Below are 24962 nucleotides of genomic sequence, written 5' to 3'. Positions count from 1 at the left end.
GAGGAGGCCATTCGGCCCTTTGAGCCTGCTCCACCATTCATTATTATCACAGTTCATCCAACTCAATAGCCTAATCCCGCTTTCTCCCCATATCCTTTGACCCCTTCGCCCTAAATGCTATGTCTAACTGCTTCTTGAAAACATACAATGTTTTGGCCTCAACTACTTCGTGTGGTAATGAATTCTACAGGCTCACCCCTCTCTGGATGAAGAAATTTCTCCTCATCCCTGTCTTAAATGGTGTACCCCATATCCTCAGACTGCGACCCCTGGTTCTGGACACACCCACCATTGGAAACATCCTTCCTGCATCTACCGTGTCTAGTCCTGTTAGAATTTTATCGGTTTCCATTAAATTCCCCCTCATTCTTCTGAACTCCAGCGAATACAATCCTAACTGATTCAATCGCTCCTCATATGTCAGTCCCGCCATCCCAGGAATCAGTCTGGTAAACCTTCATTGCGCTCACTCCATAGCACGAACATCCTTCCACAGATAAGACCAAAACTGTACACAATATGCCAGGTGTGGCCTTACCAAGGCCCTGTATTATTTCAGCAAGAAATCCCTGCTCCTGTACTCAAATTCTCTCACTATGAAGGCCAACATACCATTTGCCTTCTTTACCGCCTGGTGTATCTGCACGCTTACCTTCAGTGACTGGTGTACAAGGACACCCAGGTCTCATTGCACATTCTCCTCTCCTAATTTATGGCCATTCAGATAATAGTCTGCCTTCTCGTTTTTGCTACCAAAGTGGATAACCTCGCATTTCTTCAAATTATGCTGCATCTACCATTCATTTACCCACTCAATTAACTTGTCCAAGTCACACTGAAGGATCTCTGCATCCTCTTCACAGCTCACCCTCCCATCCAACTTGGTGTCATCTGCAAATTTAGAGATATTAGATTTTGTTCCCTCATCTAAATCATTGACATATATTGTGAATAGCTGGGGTCCTAGCGCTGATCCCTATGGACTTTGAGGGATACTTGCAGGTGATAACATTCATTTGCCCCAATTTCTCTTCGCTTTTAAGATGATGGAGGTCAAAGGTCTGAGAGGTACTTTTGAAGAGCACTTTGAAGAAGCCATGGCAATTTACTGGATTGCCTCTTGTGCACAGTTGGTTGGCATCGTCCCACCTGCGAGAGAGGATAGGAATGCAGTATCAGAATTTGGCGAGGTCGGATTGGATGCTACACTTTTTGCGATGGCTGAACGAGAAGATTCTGGAAAGGCAAAGTCTGTCACAAGTATCACACATGTTGGCCATTGCTGGGTGGTCTAGGGTGGTCTCTGTTGGTGTCTTGTTTGCAGGTCTGGAGTCTGCTTTGGCGCTTCTGATACCACATGACAATGTGGGAGCGAATTCCTGCCCACAGCTGGTGTCATCATTTGAATCAATTGTCAACTGGAGTTTCAATTTGTCATTATTCATGTTGAAGGATTTCATGACTGTATATTCTGCAACCTTGAATCTGGAGTTGTGGGTCCCCTGCTGGTCCAGAATGGAAATAACCTCCAAGCCACATTCTTCCATCAAGGTGAGCAGGTTCCGACCAGAGCGACAGCACAGCTGACAAGTGGGTACCTACCACGGTACTGGCCCAGATAGGTCCCATATCCTACACGGTTGAGACCAGGAACGAGATTGTGTGGTGATAGCTAGTGGCACATCCCCAAGTGTTGGAAGCATCCATCACCACAGAGCCTCAAGAAGGTGACACGGCCTTAATACCTGAAGTCAGCACACTGTCCCGGGGCAACCCACCACAGTCACTGAAGCTACCACCCCTGTGGGCGAGACTACGTCCCATAGGAGTGAGCCCTCTTCACCTGAGGTTCCCAGTATCCCTCAGTGAGGGGAAAAACCTGTACCAGAAGTAGGGAGCCAGGCACCGTGAAACAGGCACCCGCTGGCCAGACTCTTTTATTAAATATACATTATGAAATGAAAATTGCTTATTGTCACAAGTAGGCTTCAAATGAAGTTACTGTGAAAAGCCCTCAGAACCAGGAGTCACAGTCTGAGGATATGGGCAGACTATTATCTGAATGGCCATAAATTAGGAGAGGGGAATGCACAATGAGACCTAGGTGTCCTTGCACAACAGTCACTGAAGGTAAGCATGCAGGTACAGCAGGCGGTAAAGAAGGCAAATCATATTTGTGTATCTACTGGAAACTGTTTTTCTGATCTATGTAAATAGTTTTGCTGCTTGTGCATATGTTTGTCATTTGAAACTATGTAAATACTGGAGGTGTTTGCTTCAGGCAAAGTTACAAAGTTAAGTGGGGGGCTGTTATGTATTACAGTTGATGTATGTTATGTTGAGGCAGTGTCCCTTTAAGAGGGAGTCACGTGAGCACTGGTGACATCATCAGTCAGGTGCACAGGCATTAGGCCCAGTCTTTATATTTAAGCCTGTGACAGCATAAGATAAATAAAAACCCTACCTGTTGAGTTACAGCAATCCACAAGTTGTATGTTCTTTGATTCCGACTGTGGCCTGGTGAATGGCCCAGTTCAGAATAGTAAACATCTTGGGAAGGCTCTTCCCTGCCGCCAGGCTTAAATGTGGGTCAGGCACGACGTGGGAAAAGTCACTCATTAGGACGACAAATTGATTCACCAAACAGCAGCCTGCCATCCAATTGGGGAGGGTGGTTCTGTTCTCAAAGCTGAAGTGTCAATCAGAGATCTACCAGCTTCAAAACAGCGGCAGAGCTTATTTTCCAATATATTATTTTCACAGGATGTGAGCATGATGGGCTCGGCAGCATTTATTGCCCATGCCTAATTTCCCTTGAGAATTTTCTGTCTTTATTTATTTCAGTTGGAAAGGCTTTGTTGGTTTTATTACTGCAAGCTGCCATGGCACACAAATGTTACAATAGAAGTTAAAATCCTAGAATTCCTACAGTGCAGAAGGAGGCCATTCAGCCCATCAAGTCTGCACTGACACTCTGAAAAAGCATCCTTCCTATGCTCCCCCTCCCCCTCCCTATCCCCGGAACCTTGCACATCTTTGGATTGTGGGAGGAAACCGCAGCACCTGGAGGAAACCCACGCAGACACGGCAGGAACGTGCAGACTCCGCACAATCACCCAAGGCTGGAATTGAATCAGAGTCCCTGGCGATGTGAGACAGCAGCGCTAACCACTGTGCCACCATGGCACCTCCAATTTCATCATTTTAATAAACTGCTTCATTTTCGTTAAGATAAACGATCTTCTGGGGAAAGAGATTTAGTCAGGATCCGTAACTTGCGAATAACTGCGTGATGTTATCAAACCATCACCTGAATCAAGTCACTCAGCAGCATTTTATAGCTTCAAGGGTGAGTGTTTTTTGGCTAATTTTTGAACATTAATAGTGATTAAATTGTGTTTTTTGTAGATGATTAACTCCCCGGAAAAACTCTTGAAAATCGAATAAAATAAACTTTTTGGAGAAATGTAATTTTGATTGTGATTTGATTTCAGGTTACTGGCATGAGAGTTTGTCCCGATGGGATTTGAACTAAACTTTTCGGGCCTTGCAGCCCTGGCCTGCCGTCCTCACTAACATCCGGGGGGCTTTGCACAAAATTGGGGGAACTGTCCCACAGAATAGTCAGGCAATAGCCTGACATAGTCATACTCATCAAATTGCACAGATAATATCTAAGATACATCCATCACCATCCCTGCATGGGTATGTCCTGGCCCACCAGCAGGATAAACTGATGAGAGGCTGGAGCACAGCGGTAAAACGTTGGGAAGGATTTGCCCTGGGAATCCTCAACTGAGACGCTGGACCCCATGATGTTTCTTGACATCAAGTCAAACATGGGGAAGGAAATCTTCTGATGGCTACCACCTACTGCCCCCTTCAGCCGATGGATCATTCCTCATCCATGTTGAGCACCGTTTGGAAGAAGCACTGAGGGTGGCAAGGCCGCAAAATGTACTCTGCATGGAGCACTTCAATGCCCATCACCAAGACCGACTTGGTAGTAGCACTGCTGGCCAAATATGCTGAGTCCTGAAGGACATAGCTGCTGGACTGAGTTTGTGGCAGGTGGTGTGGGAACCAACCAGAGGGAAACAACGGAACATATGAACCGGAGTAAGCCATTCAGCCCATCAAGCCTGGACCATCATTCAGTTAGATCATAACTTTACCTCAATGCCATTGGTCTCCAGAAACCTATTGATTTCTGTCTTGAACATGCTCAATGACTGAGCCTTCATCGCCTCTGGAGTAGAGAATGTCAAAGATTCACCTCATCTGATGATAATAATAACCATTCTTGTCTCAAGTGGGCTTACATTAACACTGCAATGAAGTTATTGTCAAAAGCCCCTAGTCACCACATTCCGGCACCTGTTCGGGTACACAGGGGGAGAATTCAGAATATCCAATTCACCTAACAGCACGTCTTTCAGTACTTGTGGGAGGAAACCGGAGCGCCCGGAGGAAACAAACGCAGACACGGGGAGAACATGCAGACTCCGCACAGACAGTGACCCAAGCCGGGAATTGAACTTAGGACATGGTTTTATTCTGAGATTTTGGACTCACTAGCCAGAGGAAACAACTTATCGCACCCTGTAAGAATTTTGTAAGGTGCAACGAGATCACCTTCGAAACTTTGGTGAATACCAGTTTCCTCAATCTCTCCTCAGAAGACAATCCCGCCATTCCAGAAATTAGTCTGGTGAGCCCCATCGCACTCCCTCCATAAGGATTATATCGTTCCTTAGTACGACTTTACCTGTTCTCACCAATTTCTAAGATGAAGTCTGTCCACGACCGCATTAGGAGGCATGATCAATGCACAGATCTAGTGGAGAAAAAGTTCCATCTTCACACTGAGGTTAGTATTGTGTGACATGACTACCTGTGCTTCATGTAATAGGCATCCATGAGGCACTCTGGGCCATGAGCAACACCGGTATTTTTAAAAACCACAATCTTTAATTGGGATTGAGCACAAGTAACAACAACCCAACAACAATACTGAAGACTTGTGCTCGAGAACATGCTGCACCCCTAGCCAAACTGGTCCAGTACAGCCAAAGCACAGGCACCTCCCAGCAATATGGAAAATTGCTCAATTATGTCCTGTACACAAAATGCAGGACAAATCCAACTTGGCCAATGACCTCCCTATTAGTCTACCCTTGATCATCAACCATATAATTACTGTTGCTACAAGAGCAGGTCAAATTCTGTGGTGAGTAACTTGCCTCCTGACTCCCCAAAGCCTGTCCACCACATTCAAGGCACAAGTTAGGAGTGTACTGGAATATTCTCCACTTGCCTGGATGAGTGCAGCTCCAACCATCTTGATGAGTGCAGCTCCAACAACATTCTAGAAGCTTGACACCATCCAACAGCTTACTTGGTTGGCACTCCATCCACCACCTTAAACATTCACCCTCTCTACCACTGACACACTGTGGCAGCCGTGTGTACCATCTGCAAGATGCACTGCAGCAACTCACCAAGGTTCCTTCGGCAGCACCTTCCAAACTCATGACCTCCACATCTAGAAGGACAAGGGCAGTAGATACATGGGAACACCACCAAGTTCCCCTCCAAGTCACTCACCAGCCTGACTTGGAAATATATCACCATTCCTTCACTGTCACTGGGCCAAACTCCTGGAACTCCCTCCCTAAGAGCACTGTGGATATACCTACGCCACACTGTTCAAGTAGGCGGCTCAACATCACCTTAGCGCCAATAACTGCTGGCCTAGCTAGTGCTACCCATATCCTTTGGACGAATAACCAAAAATAAATGAATGGAACCTGTACTTGACAATCCGGCCAATTACCGTCCCATCGGTTGACTCCTGGTCATCAGTAAAATGATGGTAGGGGACATCAACAGAGCTAACAAGTGGTTTCGATTTATTTTGTTAAAGTTATTAGTCTCAAAGTGGATTGAAAAAACTGGGAGTTTGACTGGGATCTCGAAAACCCAGGTTGAGGTGAGTTCGGCCATAGTTTAAAGGAACAAGATTTCACAAGGACTTTTGCTGTATTCGTCAGAAGTTAAAATGTCTGTGTCTTTTTCCTGAGTGTTCCTCGAAAGAGAGGCTTTGAGTACCTTGCAGTAGTTGACAAGGATGAATTGAAAAGCTGATAAGTTCAAAATACATTTAAAGCTCTGAGCTTAGATGTCAGAAATAGTTGAGGTATTGGCACAACATTTGGGCCATGAGGAAGAAAAAGGTAATCCAGAACAAACATACGTTAAGTTGGCTAGGGTTCCGTTGCAAGTAAAACAACTGGAACTGGAGGGAGAAAGGCGAAGGAAGGAAGAGAATAAAAGCTCGGAAGAGAAGAAAATGGAAATGAAAGAGAAAGAAAAATGCAGGAATCTGTACTTGAATTCCAAAATAAGAAGAAAGGAATAGGGAAAAGGGAAAGGGAAGAAAAGGTCAGAAAATATGAATTGGACAGAGAAAGACTTTGATGAGGTGAACAGGAGTAGCACGGAGGGCACGGAGTCAGATTTATCTCCTGGAACGAATTCTCCCAAGCCCCCATCGTATGTTCGATAACGGATGTGGGGGGAAATATGCCAGGAGGCCCAGAAATCGGTATCTTCCCCATTGGTGTCCACCATGGTAAGTCAGAAAACCCACCGGAGACTGGGGGGGAAATGAATTTGCATCCGGTTAATGAGCTGCAGATGAAGGCCCAAACCAGTCTTTCTCAGACAGTCCATCTTTCGGTCTCCGAATGCTCCCCGAGATCTATCTTCATTTTCAAGTGGTCCACTTTCTTTTTCAATAGTGGATCAGTGATGTTCGACACCTTTTCAATATGGCACCTGAACATGACAGCAATCTACACCCTATCAGGCCTGCCCCGCCACTGAATATGGCATGAAACACCCATAATCAACAAGGTCTTCGCCAGAGGTTTGGACGTGTTTTCTCACCGGCATCTATGGTGGCACAATGGTTACCAAGGGACCTTGGGTCAGAATTGAACTCTGTGTGGAGTTTACACGTTCTCCCCGTGTCTGCGTGGGTTTCCTCTGTACAGTCTGGTTTCCTCCCACAGTCCAAAGATGTGCAGGTTAGATGGATTGGCCGTGATAAATTGCCCTTTAGTGTCCAAAGATGTGAGGTTAGGTAGGGCTACTGGGAGAGGGCGGGGGATAGGGTGAGGAGTAGACGGGGGGCTCGCTCAGAGGGTCGGTGCAGTCGATGGGCCAAATGGCCTCCTTCTGCAACGTAGGCTTTCTATTAAAAACCCTAGATTCCTATCCCCATCTTGGGTTTAATCCCAAAATGGGAGAATCCTAGCCCTGATTTTGATTTGATAAGGAATATCTGTCCAGTGCCTAAGTTCAGTCATTGAAATGCACTTTGTCTCATTTGAAAACATTGCTACAAAGTTACAAAGGCCTCAAGAAATTTAGATCATTTTATTACAGTAGGGAAAGCATTGGAAGTTTATTCAACCCTTTCATATGAACAGTCTACAGACTATGACACAGATAAGATTGCTGTGCTTCATGAATGCATTAGTGCCAGAAATTCATGGACAAAGTTTACAAATCAATGATGGAATCAGACTTTGAGGAATTTGCTCGAGGAAAAGAAATGGGGCTGTATTCTCCACCGGCGGGATCCTCCATTTTGCCAGCAACGCACTCACACTCGCGGATTTCCCAATGGCACGGGGGTGCCTACAATGGGAAACATATTATAAAGACAGTAAAAGTAAAAAAGACAATGACTTGTGATGGTTGCCACAGGTCAAGTGACACATCTGGTATTAAAAGTTAGTGAGTTTCTGGAAATTCCCAATATCAGCAAGAAGTCGGACATACAAAGGCAACATTCTATGGAATTTTATACCTGCTGATATCAAGAATTACTTCAAATATTAACTAAAACTGTGCTGGTTGTCATCATTTGCATTTCTATAAAGCTACCTTTAATGCAGAGACAGGAAACCTACAGGGACAGTGGCTATATAAAAGGCACACCTTCGGGAAGAATGGTCCATTCAGAAATGATAAATAAACTAATTACCTACTCCATAAAACAATAGCCAATGTCTGTCTGGACCTGAGCTAATCAATGACCTCCTAAAATTATTATAAAATTATTATTATTTTTTTTTTAAATTTAGAGTATCCAATTCATTTTTTCCAATTAAGGGGCAATTTAGCATGGCCAATCCACCTACCCTGCACATCTTTTGGGTTGTGGGGGCAAAACCTATGCAAACATGGGGAGGATGTGCAAACTCCACACGGACGGTGATCCAGAGCCGGGATCGAACCTGGGACCTCGGCGCCGTGAGGCAACCGTGCTAACCACTTGCATCACTGGGCTGCCCATAAAAGTATTTTATGATAACACTCTGGTTGTTTAAAATAGTCGGGAAGTATCTAACACCATCTGTACTAAAACCATCTGTCTCTCTCTCCTTTCTTTCCCAAGTTTAAGACCCTGGGCTGGATTCTCTGCTGTTGGGATTCTCCATTGCGCTGGCAGCCCGGGGATTTCCCGATGGCGTGGGGTTACCCACAATGGGAAACCCCATTGGCCAGCTGGCAAGATACAGAATCCCGGGGGTATGCTGCGCCAGAGGGGCGGAGAATCCCACCCCCGATCTCTGTTACAAAAAAAAGGTGATGAATTTCCATCAAAAGGAACATCATGGACTTTTGGAAAAGGTGGATCAGATTTTAAAAAGAGGCTGTCTCAGAAATTGCAGTTCACATTGGTCTCAACCCCAATGGAATTTCAGGACAACCAACGAAAGAATTGGCCTTAGGCACGAATACCAGCAAAGGACACACAAGCAGTGAACTCTTTTTTTAACCTTTTAGAACTGAATTTTAATTGGGCTAAGAAGTAACTCCTGATTGTATAACTTGTAATTTTGCATGGATATGTGTGTGTTGCAAAGGTCGGCACAAGGGTGTAATTTTTAAATATCTTTATATATTTACCGGGCTTGTTTTTAGCACAATAAAACTAACCTTTCTGTGTTTAAATTCAAGAGAGCCTGTCAGACTGAATTCCTGCAATCAGCGCATAAATGATTAAGTCCAGGCGCTGAATTAATATTTTCGTCCTTATAAATAATAGAAACCCCTGTTATTATCAATTGAAAAGTGGGAAAGGTTGAGCCTTGGCATGTGTCTGCACCGATTGTAAGAAGGAGACTTAGATGTTAATTTTACCAGAAGTCAGGACATTTGAGGTGGAAATTAAAAGCTAAGCCGGTATCTTTTGTCGGAGTGCCGCCTCCAGAGTATGCTGGAGCAGTGGCTGAATTTGTGACATATCGACACCACCTAATGTATTTATAGTGGGTGTAAATCAGGACATAAAAGACAATTGGAATTTTGTACTTGAGGGTGAAGTAACTCCATTTCTGTCTGATAAAGGAGCCAAAAAGATTGTTAACCTTTGAGACACGAAGTTGGTTCAATCCCCAGTGTTAGCAAAAGACCAGAATTTCTCACATGAGAGTTTGCTAAATAAAAGTGTATTAATACAGGGTCTTGATGGAAATTGTTTGCCTGTTCCATTGTGTAGAGCAGGGGTGGGCAAATATGGCCTGCAGGCTAGGCCGTATATTACTTCTGTCCGGCTCACCATGACTCACAAACCAGACAAAAACAAAACCCAGATTGTTCCGATTTGATCAAAATTTACTTAATTGGCAAATGTTGTACAGGAGGAAAACAAGGCAATGTCCACGTGTAGGAGACAGTCCAATGATTGTTTGCTCAGACCAGGTTGCTAATACTACTAGCAATGGTTGAGCACAGGAACCGCGTGAAAATTAATTATACAGGGCGGGATTCTCCCGGCCACGTGTTTCTTGGCTGCGAGAGGTGACGCATCGTTTACTCGTGGCGGGATTCTGTGCTCCCGTCTCTGTCAATGGGGATTTCCATTGAAGCCACCTCACACTGCCAGGAAGGGGGTGCAGTGCCAGAGGATCCCACCGCCAGCGAACGGCCGGAGAATTACGACCTCAAGTGTTCAGTTTTGCGGGAATTTGCTTTCGTCACATTTCAGGGAGGGGCACAATGCAAACATATTATGGAACCACTACAGTGCAGAAGGAGGCCATTTGGCCCATCGCGTCTGCACAGACCCTCCGAAAGAGCACCCCACTTAGGCAACTCCCCTGTCCTATCCCCGTAACCCCACCTAACATGCACATCCATGGACACTAAGAGGCAATTTATCTTGGCCAGTCCATCTAAACTGCACATCTTTGGACTGCGGGAGGAAACCGGAACACCTGGAGGAAACCCACGCAGACACGGGGAGAACGTGAAAACTCCACACAGTCACCCAATGCCGGAATTGAACCCGGGTCCCTGGTGCTTTGAGGCAGCAGTGCTAATCACTGTGCCACCGTGCCATGAGCTTATTGAAGAAGAGAACAGTAAATGCGGAATGCCAAGTGTTTAACAAGTAGTAGACTTCAAAATACGTCTTTGGGATATAGCAGGGAAAGCTGTGTGCTTAGTTTGCAAACATAGTGTCACCATATTCAAAGAGTACATCCTGAACCAACACTTTGAGAGCACAACTGAAAGAACATGTCTGATGAAGAAAAAGCTGGACAATCGCAAGAGATGGTAGCTTAAATGAAAAAAGCGCAAAGTTCTTTTTACCAGACCAGACACACCACAGGATGGAATTACCAGAGTGAGGTACTTGATTGCACATAAAATCGCCATAAACAGCAAGCCATTCTCTGAGGAAGAAATCATCCAGGGGTGTTTGGTTGTCTCAGTTGCAATATTCTGCCCAAAAAAGAAAACACAGTTGGAAAATGTTTCACTATCAAGGCAAACTGTGACAAGACATGCAGAGGAAATCTTGGAGAACCTGGACTAACAGTGGTAAAGCAAGGAAAACGATATTTCTTACTTCGCTCTCGTCACTGGTCACGCGACCAGAATTGTGACTTAAAGGGCGTGGCCCAATTGTCAATTTTCATACGAGGCATTGCCACAAATTTGGAGTTTACCAAGAACTGGCTTAAATGCGGTCAATGGGAAACACAACTACTGGGAAAGATTGAATGGAAGGAGAGACGAACAATGTCTCAAAATCTGGACTGAGTTGGAAGAGATTGACGAGTGCAGCCACCATTGGAAGCCCCCAACTTGACCAGCAAAAAATGTTGGATTGTTGAAAGGAATTCAGGACAAAGTGAAAGAAACAAAACCCAGAACAGAAAATCCATTTTTTTTGCATTGCACTATTCACCGTGAGGTTCTGTACAAGTGCTCTGAAACTAAGCAACATTCATAGATTATCATAGAATTTACAGTGAAGAAGGAGGCCATTCGGCCCATCGAGTCTGCACCGGCTCTTGGAAAGAGCACCCTACCCAAGGTCAACACCTCCACCCTATCCCCCTAACCCAGTAGCCCCACCTAACACGAAGGGCAATTTTGGACACTAAGGGCAATTTATCATGGCCAATCCACCTAACCTGCACACCTTTGGACTGTGGGAGGAAACCGGAGCACCCGGAGGAAACCCACACACACACGGGGAGGATGTGCAGACTCCGCACAGACAGTGACCCAAGCCAGAATCGAACCTGGGACCCTGGAGCTGTGAAGCAATTGTGCTATTCACAAGGCTACCGTGCTGCCCCTAACATTGTGGACACAGTAACAAAACTCGTCAACTTTTATTGGAGCAGGAATATTAAACCGCAGGCAATTTGTTTCTTTATTACTGGAGCCTGAGTTTAAACACAAGGATGTCCTCTACCATGCAAGTGTTAACTGCCTTAGTTAGGGGAAAACTCTGAAAAGAGTGTCGAACCTGAAAGCAGGGATTGATTTGTTTCTGCAAATGAAAGGTAAAGATGTGGAATTTCCTCAAGTGAATGACGTAGACTGGCTGCCTGATCTTGCATTTGCCATTGCATGCAACATAGACAACCCTCCAATATTTCACATTATATTGGTTTCACCTTATTCATTTTGGCATCATTATTATTTGTTGAAATTAGCTTTGTCGAAGAGCTAAGTTTACTGGCAATCGTGGCATCATTTTTAAAAATTCTCTCATGGGATTTGGCGCATCTCTGGCTAGACCAGCACTTATTGCCCATCCCGAACAGTCCTTGAGAAGGTGGTGGTGAGCTGCCTTTCTCTCATTAACAAATGTTTTACACATGGAACTGCATTATAAGTGGGAACCCAGGCTGAAACTCGACATGCTGCAAACACATCGCTGACTGCATCTCAACCTGCTGTCAGGAAATCAAAATTTCACATCTCACCTAATTCAGTCACCTTTCACGTTATGTTTCCCATTCCTGCAGGCTCAATAAAATCCGCCCAACCCCCATCTGTAGTCTCCAAAGTCCCAAGAAGGTATTGTGAATATTGGGTTGTAAACAGTCATGCTTTAAACTGTCCATTTGCTTCCAAGGTAAAAGCGAGTTGGAATCTCAAGGATAGCTAATCAGCATTTCTGCCTGGATACAAGATCCATGTGATTCATGTTGCCATGAAAATACACTTTGAGAGGGATAGGGTTTCTAAGATATCCCTGAAACTCAGAGGCAGTCTGCCCAGATCTGGGAGAGCGGGAAAAACTAAAGGGCAAACGTCTCTATGTTTCACCACGTGGGAACGATTGAAAATAATAAATTGATGAGGATTTGAATGAGATTGGAAGATTCACCTAACTTGCAGGGAGAATCTCCATGAAAAAGCCTTCATCATGGAAGGCAGCTGGAACTGGGCCCAGGAAAACTGAATGACTACTATTGGGACTGTGTAAAGTATATCTGTGAAATGGTTTATTTGGTTGAGTTAAAAGTAAAAGGGAAAGGTTTTGTTCTGTAGTTTAAAGTATAAATTTCCTGCAACAACATGTTGTAATAGTAAAAGCCTTAGACTGTAAAATCTTGTGTCATCCTTTTAGCTATCAATTGGAAACTCAAATGTCTCTACAAGAATTGTAACAGGTGCACACCCCTTCCAGCAAACTTCATTCCTCCTCACCCTTCCCCTACCACTTGCATGTGGAACTCTAGCCTCCACTGAGCAACATGGCGGCACAGTGGTTATCACTGCTGTCTCACAGCAACAGGGACCTGGGTTCAATTCTGACTTCAGGTGACTGTCTGTGGGATTCCTCCTGATGCTCCGGTTTCCTCCCACAGTCCTACGATGTGCAGGTTAGATGGATTGGCCATCCTAAAATGCCCCTTAGTGTCCAAAAATGTTAGGTGGGGTTATGGGGATAGGGCAAGGGTGTGGGCCTGAGTGGGGTGCTCCTTCAGAAGGTTGGTGCAGACTTGGTGGGCTGAATGGCCTCCTTCTGCACTTTAGGGATTCTATGAGTTGGGATCTGAATTGATGGACTTCCTGACTCTGATGTAGGAATGATATCACAAATCTAAAGGCTCACTCCCTCATCTATATAGTAATACATTTTTCTTTAATTAACTTCTATTTGAGCAATGCTTCCATCCCCAGAAAAGGATCGATGCCTTGTATCATCGAAAGGACAAGAGGAGATGTGGGTTGCGATGGTAGATTATGCTGCTCATCTTTTAGAAGCTTTCAGGGTTTACAGTTGTCTGTGAATTTAAAGACGCTTTTATCTCAGGCCATTGAGATAAAGGCTACTCAATGACATTAAATACGACGCTCTGCTCTCATTCCTTCAAGGGGGTGAGAGGTTCATGGCTCAGACTTGACCCAAGCTTATTGAACAGCTTAATTCGCAGGGAGAGTTTTGTGTTGACCGATGCCCGTAACAATTCAGGTGACGTATTCAAGGGATTGATTCACTGTTGTATTTGAGAGCAGTATAGGGGGAATAAGCTGTCAGCTCTTCACAGGTGCCCAGAGTGCTTGAGAGTCATGGTAATTGATGCATGTTTCACATCTGCCTTTAGCGATGCCTCATTCAAATTTCCTCTGGTCCGATCTGAAGCACCAGGATATCAACTCTGTAGTTTAACCAATGACAACATTGGGGTTCACGACATTTCAAACGGTTGGCTGAATTATCTCAATGAGCTGCTGTGATCTATGGGAAGTTTAGGTAATCAGGGGGAGAGACTGAGAGGCAAATGCTTGATTTGTGCGAGAGTACAGCAGCATTTTGATTACATTGCTGGATGAGCAATACAGAGGCCAGGACTAATGATCAGGCAACTTGAATTCAACTCTGACCACAGCAGGTGGAGGATTTAAATTCAGTTAATTAAATAAATCTGGAATGAAGTGCGAGCATCATTAGTGGTAACTATGATCAGATCGTTACTAAAAACCCATCTGGTTGACTAATGCCTATTGGAGAGGGGCTTATGCCATCCTTACACAATGGCCTTTATATGACTCCAGACCCACAGCAATGTGGTTTGATCTTAACTGCCCTCTGAAATGGTTTAGCGAGGCACTCATTATATTCAGGAAGCCCCACTGCCCCCTGAACAAGGGCGATGAGGGATGGGCAATAAATGCTGACCTTGCCAGAAATGCTTACATCCTGTGAATTAGTAAAAGCTTTGATTGCATTGCTTGCCAAATGGAGTCAGCGCAAGTTTAAAGTTCACCATCTGTTGGAATCAGGGAAACTTTACCAGCAGAATTTAGAAGGGGGGAAATAGCCATGAATAACAGCAGTTGGCAGGTGCCACATGCGTGATGGGAGCTTGATGTGTGATCCACTCCCAATACCGGTTGGTGAAGGAAGAAACCAGAGCCGGTCCCGACTTTGAATAGATTTATTTGCAGAATGAAATATTACAGGTATATATCCCCTTGCCCCACCCTACCCGTGCATCATTGTCTCTTTAGACGTGTCCAAGTAACCAACCAATCAATGCCCTTCACTTGTGCATAATTAAACTCAATTAACAGATTCCTTTATTTTCTTCAAATTCCACCTAATAGTTAATATCCCCAAACAATATTTCAAAACACATCAAAGAGAAAAAATATTGGTTCCATATTTTGTATCAAGCTTTCCAAGAGATTTCTCTTCTAGGACCCCCTCCAGCATCTTCATACAAGAAGTTTTTATTCTGTGAAACAGTCAGCTAACTGATGACATCTATCAACACATTTGATTTTGGAGCTTTCTATTTTCTCCAATATTTGTTCTGAGCCAGCAAGGTCAATCCAGAATCTTCTTTCTTTTACTCACACGATTTGTAGCATGTATGTTATTTCATAAAGAATGAGTTTCTTTGTAACATTCAATAGGCAAACTACGGGGCTTCCACAATCCCCACAGACCCAATGGGGGCTCTATCACTGACCTCTCACCTCCTGATTACACCCCTACCCCCAAAGGACTTCAAACACCCAGGAATCCTCACAGTAACCCCAACTATCCAGGTTATTTCTCATAAGGAACCCCCCCCCCCCCAACTGCCTTCCTTTCTCCCTGACTACCCTCCCTACCATTTCACTGATCAACCCATCCCTGATTCCCCCCACCTCACATCTACCCCCACCCCCACTGACCATCTGACCCACCCCTAATTAAACATCTGACCCCCACTACCTCACTGGCCACCTCCCATTGACCTTCAACACCTTCTCACCACCTGATTACCCCCACCGACTACCCTACCCACTGACCCCACCCCCTCCAAATGACAATGACTACCCAAACCCCCCCCCCCCCCCCCCGGCCATTAACCGACCAGCTTACCTCAACCCCCAAATGATCTCCTGACTATTCCCACTGACACAAAAACCTACCCCCCCACCCACCACAACTGACCACTCAACCTGATCTGGCTTCTAAGATGGTCTGGACCATTAAACCTACCCGCTTTACGGCAGCTAGCGCCGCAAAAAAAAGAGGGGGGGGTGGCGTGGCGTAGCTCCTGTACCTCCGGTCTCTGGCCCTCGACACAAGGCCTCAGGAATCAGCTGCAATTCAGCCCTCACCAGGCCTGAGGGTGAGGAAAGGAACGGCTTCATTTCCAGCTAAGTGAACAGGAATGGAGAGGCATTGCACTCCGACAGCCATACAGACCGCAGTGAAACCAGCTGTATGTGAGTACCTACCAGGAAGAATGATGAACTTCAGGTTCTCTGGGTCACCCGAGAATGGAAACTTAAGTACACATTTCTCAAGATTAATTTTCAAGATGTTTTATGTGCCCTTCGCACAACCTTGACTTTAGAGTGGTTCACATCAAACCTCATTCCAAAAATAGGCTTCAGGTCCTGTCTGAGGGCACAGACAATTCAAGTGGCCTGATCCAGCTCCACAACTGCCCTGTCTCTTCTTCAGATTCAGCATCATTTATCTGTGATGATGCAACATGATTAACCCAGACGGGAATAAAACTCTCGAAATAGGATTGCTGGTTTAGATTCACCACAGGTCTATTCTGCTTGGTGTCAAATCAGTGGATTTCAAAGCCCAAGAGTCCAGACTCCTGGGGCGGGATTCTCTGCAAACGGCGCGATGTCCGCCGACCGGCGCCAAAAACGGCGCGAATCAGTCCGGCATCGCGCCTCCCCAAAGGTACGGAATTCTCCGCATCTTGAGGGGCCGAGCCCTCACCATGAGGGGCTAGGCCCGTGCCGGACTGATTTCCGCCCCGCCAGCTGGCGGGAAAGGCCTTTGGTGCCCCGCCAGTTGGTGCGGAAATGACTTTGCCGTGCGGCGCATGCGCGGGAGCGTCAGCGGCCGCTCACGGCATCCCCGCGTATGCACAGTGGAGGGGGTCTCTTCCGCCTCCGCCATAGTGGAGCCCATGGCGAAGGCGGAAGGAAAAGAGTGCCCCCACGGCACAAGCCCGCCCGCGGATCGTTGGCCCCTGATCGCGGGCCAGGCCACGGTGGGGGCACCCCCCGGGACCAGATCGCCCCACGCCCCCCCCCCCCCCCCCCCAGGACCCCGGAGCCCGCCCACGCCGCCTTGTCCCGCCGGTAAGAGAGGTGGTTTGATTCTCGCCGGCGGGACAGGCATTCCAGCAGCGGGACTTCGGCCCATCGCGGGCCGGAGAATCGCCGGGGGGGGCCCCGCCCACCGGCGCGGCGCGATTCCCACCCCAGCCGAATATCCGGTGCCGGAGAATTCGGAAAACCGGCAGGGGTGGGATTCACGCCAGCTCCCGGCGATTCTCCGACCCAGCGGGGGGTCGGAGAATCCCGCCCCTGATCAGGAATTCCTCTTACAATACACATTAGGTACACACTTTCTTGGCAAAATCTCCTGGTATTAATCATCGTGCTGTATCATGAACTCAAATGGAGGTTTCTCTTTATATTATGGACAGCATGGTGGCACAGTGGTTAGCACTGTTGTCTCACAGTACCAGGGACCCGGGTTCAATTCCGACCTTGGGTGACTGTGTGGAGTTTCACTTTCTCCCCGTGTCAGCATGGGTTTCCTCTGGGTGCTCCGGTTTCCTTCCACAGTCCAAAGGTGTGCAGGTTAGGTGGACAGGGCATGCAACATTGTCCTTTAGTGTCCAAAGATGTGCAGGTTAGGTGGGGTTATGGGGAAGAGGGTGGGTTGCTCTTTCAGAGGGTCGGTGCAGGCTTGATGGAATGAATGGCCTTCTTTTGCACTGCAGCAATTCTATAACTGTTGTAAAATAAATGTTGTTTACCTTTGCTTACTTTGGACTCCCCGAGCCTCATTAAAGAAAGTGCTAAATCAATTTGCAGGATACTTTTTCCTGCTGTGACAGAGTCCACTCAAGCATCTATATTATCGAGTTGCCCTTCAAAACTCTGAATAATGAGCCTAGCTGTAAATCCCATCTGCAAGGAGTTTTTCAGTACAAATCCATCTGTGACCAGGCTTGTTTTCCCCTATCTGGTCCTTCAGAATAAACTCCAAATTCCTTCCAATATTTAATTCCTCTTTCTTTCTTATTCATTCATCCTCAAGTGTATTGGTAGCCACCAAAACTTCACATTTTGGAGGACTTCTGCTTTTATTCCTATCTTGAACATTTTCTGGAGCCCCAATTTATTTCTGTAATCTTTTCAAGCTATAGTCTCTAATCGCAATTCCATGTCGACTGGAACAACCAGGCAGGAGTGATCCCCACACTCCCATGTTCTTCAGGTACTTGGACAACCTACCTCAAATCACTGAAGAACCATGAGCATGTGTGTACCTAATGTGCTATGTTGAAAAATCCACCAAATCCAGTGACAGGAAAGACATTCCAACAGCAACAGTGCCTTTCCCAAGCCAAGTTGTCCAGCATCGATAGTCTAATCACTCAAACACAGCTCCGCAGGCAGAACATGTCATCTGTATGTCTGATGCCGGACTCCTGAAGCAACTGCTCCACTTGGAACCTGGTCGCGAAGGAGACTCCCAGAAGGACAATGGAACCACAAGGAATATTCTCTCCTCTCTGAAGAGGTCAAATATACCTCATGGACTCTCTGACTTCTGACAGACCAGAATGGAAAAGGTTGATTCAGGAAGGCAGCAAAGACATTGAGAGACTTTGTCAGGAACACATTGAGGTGTTGGAGAGAACACCCAAACCTCCAACAACTCATCTACCCGACCCGCCAAGCATCAGCTGCCCCACGTGTGACAGAGTCTGTAGATTACGCATTGGACCTATCAGCCACTTCAGAACCCATCGAACCAGAGTGGAAGCAGGTCACCCTCGATCCTGAGGGACTGCCCAAGAAGAAGTCATACACAAAGACCAATAGATTTTCACTAAGGCCATGGAGACTGCAGTCAGTATAATTTCTATATATGGCAAGTGTAATGGGATGGATGTTGGCATGGTTTCCATCCATTTGTAGGTTTGGGCTTCATCCACTACCAGGTCTGTGCTCCATCACCATCTACTCAGTTGAACTGCTGCTGGACCAGACGGTCCCGCATGACAATGGTGTCCTGCATAGATTCCTCTTCACGTCTCGAGCCTGACCTGAAGAATGTCTCTATCCTCTACCCTCCAGCTCAGCATTCCCTGCTTCGGACCACTGATCCTTCTCCCACGTCGTCTTCCTCTTCCTCCTCCTTAAGGGCCTTTCTTGCCTCTGAGCTCTGCACTATGTTGCACAGTGTGCAACATACAAAGGCAATCCAGGAGACTATGGAAAATGCTTGACCCTTTAAAAAATGTGCCTCCTTCTCAAAACCTCATCTCAATCACCCCAGAACCTGAAGGCCTTCCTCCTGCACCATGTCTTAAGCTGCACATGATTCCTCCCCACCTCCCTATTTCTATTCTGAGCACTGTGTGGTGCTGGGAGGAATCAAAGGTTTCTACCTTCCAGGTCTGACTTTTTAACTTCTACCCAATCTCTTAAACATATGATTGTGGGGCTTCAATATATACCCTCTCTTTGTGGTTGGTACCAACATCCATCATCCATCACAACATCTGGCTTACTCTTCCCTGCAGAATATTCTGCATCCTCTGCATGTCGTCCTTTACCCTGGCACCAGGGAGGCAACACATTGTGTGGGACTCACAATCATATTCAGGAAAATGTCTGTCGGTCCTTGTAAATATGGAATCCGCAATAGCAACTGCCTTTCTACTTCTTTCTCAAGATCTTGACCGCACTCCATCAAAGTATTGTTCATTCCCAGCAGTCGCCAATGCTGAGTACCTGCTTGAGAATGATACATACCCCAAAGAGTAGAAGAGTAAGGAGATCATATTGAACCTGTATAAGATATTATTTGAACCTCATCTGGACATTGTGTCCAGTTCTGGGTGTCATACCAGCGGAAGGATGTGAAGGCATTAGAGAGAGTACAGAAGAGATTCACAAGAATGATTCCAGGAATAAAGAACGGTCGCTATGGCAATAAATTGGAGAGGTTGGGACTGTTTTTCATGGAGAAAAGGAGGCTGAGGGGAGACATGATAGAGGTATTTAAGATCCTGAGAGGTATTGACAGGGTTAATAGTGAGGCACTGTTTCCACTCAAGAGAGCATCAAGAAATAAAAGGCAGATTCAAAATAATTAGCACATGGAATAGAAGTGATGTGAGGAAAGGATTTTTGACCAGAGAGTGGTTGGAGTCTGAAACCAGCTTCTTGAGAGGGTGCTGGAGGAAGGTTTGATCGGGGTATTTAAAGGGAAATTGGATTGTTATCTGAAGAGATAGAATGTGCAAGGTTACAGGGATAAGGCAGGTGAATGGGACTCGGTGGTAAGACGCTCTTTCAGAGAGCCAGTGCTGATTCGATGGTCCGAATAGCTTCCTTTTGGAACTGTAAAGATTCTGTGACGCCTAGCACCTACTCTGCTGACCTGTCGCTGCCTGTGCGGTAACCGTCCCCTGGTGCACATAATCCAGAAAAACTCTCATTCTCCCTGAAGCTGTGCAGTGATTCCAGCCACCCTTCGAGTTCGGAAATCTCAAGCTCAATCTCAAGCAGCTGGAGGTACCTCCTACACAATATCTCCCGAGGCTCAGGAAATATCCTGACATTCCCGAATGCCACAGGAATTGAAAACAATATCCTTAGCTGCCCATTCAGGATTTCAGAACAAAATCCCATTCCCATTTTTATAACCTCTTTGGCACCATGAAATAACTAGTAAGAAGTCTTACAGCACCAGGTTGACGTCCATCAGGTTTATTTGGAATCACTAGCTTTCGGAGTGCAGCTCTTTCATCAGGTGAGTCACCTGTGTACCTGTGCAGTGCATTGTGACACAGTTTATTAACAGATGACAGCCATCTTCAAGATTATCTTTTTTTAAACATTCTTTTATCTGATGCGGACACCGCTGGCTAGGCCAGCATTTATTGCCCATCCCTAATTGCCCATCAGAAGCTGCCTTTGAACTGCCCAGGCAGCACGGTGGCACAGTGGTTAGCACTGCTGCCTCATAGCTCCAGGGACTCAGGTTCAAAATGGTTAGGTGGGGTTACTGGGTTGCGGGGATAGGGTGGAGGTGTGGACTTAAGTAGGGTGTTCTTTCCAAGGGCCAGTGCAGACTTGATGGGCCGAATGGCCTCCTCCTGCACTGTAAATTCTGTGATCTGTATGAAATGGCATTGTGGCCTGAAATTGTTGAAGTCAGTATTGATCTGCAAAGCTGAAAGATAAGATGCTGTTTCTCGAGCATGCATACAGCTTGACTGGAAGAGTGCAGTAGGTCAAGGACAGAGTAAGAGCAAAATGGAGAATTAAAATGGCAATCCACCGCAGTCTCAGCGTCGTGCTTGCAGAATGGATGGAAGCATTCCGCAAAGCAATCACTCAATGTGTGTTTGGTCTCCCCAATGTAGAGGTGACCATGTTATCAACAGCAAATACAGCAGACTAAATTGAAAGGCATCCATACGAATCACTGATTCACCAGTAAGGAGTGTTTGGAACCTTTGATGGTGAGTAGTGAGGAGGTGAAAGGACAGGTGTCACATCCCTGCTCTCCGGAAGAGGGATGGAGTGTTAGTGGTTACTGGACCAGGATGTCACAGAGGAACAATTCCCTTGGAATGCTGAACGAGGAGACGGGGTTAGTGGTGGGGTGGGGATTTTTTTGTTTTGGTGGTGGCATCACACTGGAGGTGACAAAATGGCAGAAAATGATCTGTTGAATAGGGAGGCTGGCGGGTTGGAAGTTGACAACAAAGAGAATCCTATCATGGAGATGGGAAGTGGTGCTGGAATTGAGGTGGACATGGTGATGGAACCATGATGGAAGGAATCCCCGATCGAGGAAGAAAGGCATCTCTCAAGCATTGTTGTGGTGGGTAGCATCATTGAAACAGGAGTGATGGAGACAGAGGAACTGGGAGAATAAAATGGACTCCTTACAGGAAGCTTGATGTGCGGAAGAGTAGCCCAGGTAGTTGCGGAAGTCAGCTGGCACATAATGAATATTTGTTGAGATCGCACCTCCTGGGCCAGTCCAGACCAGGGGGAAGGGGGTGTGGCAGTAGCAGGGGATATCACACACCCTGGATTGGATTTGTTTATTGTCATGTGTACCGAGATACAGTGAAAAGCGTTATTCTGCGGACAGCTTAAACTGATCATTTAGTTCATGAAAAGAAAAGAAGAAAATACATAATAGGGCAACACAAGGTACACAATGTAAATACATAGACACCGGCAGAGGGTGAGCATATAGGAGTGCAGTATTAATCAGATCATTCCATAAGAGGGTAATTTAGGAGTCTGGTAACAGCGGGGAAGAAGCTGTTTTTGAATCAGTTTTTTGCGTGTTCTCAGACTTTTCTATCTCCTGCCCGATGGAAGAAGTTGGAAGAGTGAGTAAGCTGGGTGGGAGGGATCTTTGATTATGCTGCCTGCCTTCCCCAGGCAGCAGGAGGTGTAGATAGTGTCAATGGATGGGAGGCAAGTTTGTGTGATGGACTGGGCGGTACAGGACCCAGGGACGGTTGGGGTGGGGGTGGGTTGCAGATTGTAGACATGGTGCTACTTTTGTTAGTCCAGGACCAAGTGTGACGGTCAAGATTACTTTTAGGAACATGGAACATAGAACCTATTAAAAAAAAGAAATAAGAACAGCATTGCCCACATGGGACCTCCGATCCGGCTCCACATTTAACATGGTCATAATTGATCATCTACCTCAGCTGCATAATCCAACCCTATCCCCAGGTACATGTAACATCATTACAGCCCTGGTTCAAACATGGGCAAAAGAGCTGAACTCCAGAGGTGAGGTGAGAGTGACTGTTCTTGACAACAAGGCAGCATTTGATCACCTATGGTATCGAGGAGCCGTAACAAAACTGGAGTCAATGGGAATCAGGGGGGAAACTCTCCACTCGTTGGAGTCATACCTGGCCCAAAGGATGATGGTCATAGTGGTTGGAGGTCAGTCATCTCAGCTCCAGGACATCACTGCAGGAGGTCCTCAGGGTAGTGTCCTAGGCCCATGCAATTTTATGCTCCTCCCCCTCCTGGCATGGGGGTGGGGAGAAGCATAAAATTCAAGCCATCGGTTATCTGTTAAAATGGTGAAAATTCAGGACTGGTACCATGCAAACACCTTTTCCAGCCTCTCAGCCACATGTTTCTCAGCGGCAGGACACAGTGCGCCATTTACTGGCAGCATAATTCTCTGCTCCGGAAAACCTGTGGGCAGGGGTGCGCTGCCGATGGGACCAGAACTGCTGGAGAATTCCAGCCATGGTATGGGGAGGAATCTGTCACCATAATCAGATTGACCATTCTGAGACAGATGAAGAAAGCAACCCGCCAATGGCAAACAGCTCTAACTGGGCAAAGGGCAAGTTGCATTCAATCACATTCTTGATGGATATCGGGATCTGAGTGGTGAGTCATGTCCATGTGAAGATTGGGTTCTGGGTCTTGATAGAGAGTGGCGTCTGGGTGGAGATTGGCATCTGGGCATGGGTGGAGAGTCAGGTCTGGTGAGCAATTGGGGTCTAGTCCTGAGTCTCGCGAGTCTCTGTTTCTCAACAATCACTGCAATGAAGCGAAAGTCCTTCTGGCAACTCCTGTCTACAAACCCAAAATAATTAAAGAAAATGGTTTCACAATGTAATTTGCAGAATCTTTGATGCAAGAGTTGAAATCCAGAGAACAGGAGCGGGCTTCTCTGATTCTGAGGCTAAGTGTTGACGCCGTCATAAATGCCGTTTCGTCAACAGGCTCCCAGGATCAGCGATCCTGTGCCCTACAGGGGGCCAGCACGGCACTGGAGCGACTCACGCACCTCCAGCTGCTGATACCGGCGTCATATGGGCGCCGCGGATCTATGCATGCGCGCTGCGGCCGGCGTGAATTCGCGGATGCGCGTTACGGCCGGCGCGAACACATACATGCGCGCCAGTTTCCTGCTCTGCGCCGGCCCCGGCGCAACATGGCATAGAGCTACAGGGGCCCGGCGCGGAGTAAGAGAGGCCCCCACCAGCAGAAGCCAGCCCGCCAATCGGTAGGCTCCGATTGTGGGCCAGGCCACGGTGGAGGCCACCCCCCGGGGTCGGACCACCCCTACCCCCACTAGGCCGCCCCCTGCAGGATGGATGTTGAGGTCCCGTTGGGTAGGACCACATGTGAACGGCGCCGGCAGGACTTGGCCTACCTCAGCGACCACTTGGCCCATTCGCATGGAGAATCGCTGGGGGGGGGGGGGGGGGGGGGCACCGCGCCGGTGCCAATGGCGCCGATTCTCCGGTGACCCAAGAATCGGCGGATCGGCGTCAGGGCGGCGTCACGTAAATAGCGCCCCCCCCCAGTGTTTCTCCGATCCAGCCCGGGGTTAGAGAATCCCACCCCTGGTGTAAAAAAACCTGTCTTATCACAATAGTATATGAATGGGCAATATTCTGACACCATTGTTTGACAAAGGCCGAACCATCAGAAACCAATTGTGAGGAGAATGGAAACATGCTCTGGTCACATGATAGAAAGTAGGTTTCTGATCAGGAGATTCAACTTTTGGGTCAGAGAGGGAAAACATCTGCACCAGAAAAGGAACAAGACCCTCCCTAAGAGCAACCTTAGACAGTGAATTTGGGTTGTGCTTGACCTTCCTTCCTGAGGAATCGAACTAGGGCTTTAATTGCAGCTCAACTGGAGTGTAACAAGAGAATTTGTTCCTGCATACAAACAACAGTTCTTCTTAAACTTCCAGATCCTTTTCTTCACTGGACCCAAAAGTGTTACAACCCTGTAGAATGTCTAGGCTTGTTCCTGGGGAAAAGCAAGTGTGACAAAGAACTCTCAAACTCTTAAGACCTAAGTGCATGCTATCTCTTGTGATCACAACCTTTTCTTGAGTGTATGTGTGTCTGTATATGTGTGTGTGTATGGGTGTGGTTGTGTATATATTTGGACATTGAATAATAAACATTTAATATATATTTTAAAACTTAATAGAAAACCTATCAATTGTTCCTGCCAATTACAGCACACCGGCATCAAATCACTTATTTTTTTAAATCACTGGTCAGGATCATCTGAAAGGTTTCTTTGGTAGAAAGATCATC

This window comes from Scyliorhinus torazame, chromosome 16 (genome assembly GCF_047496885.1).
Source record: "Scyliorhinus torazame isolate Kashiwa2021f chromosome 16, sScyTor2.1, whole genome shotgun sequence".
Lineage (NCBI taxonomy): Eukaryota > Metazoa > Chordata > Chondrichthyes > Carcharhiniformes > Scyliorhinidae > Scyliorhinus > Scyliorhinus torazame.
The sequence above is the reverse complement of the archived record's forward strand: the minus strand, read 5'-3'. Positions refer to the sequence as shown.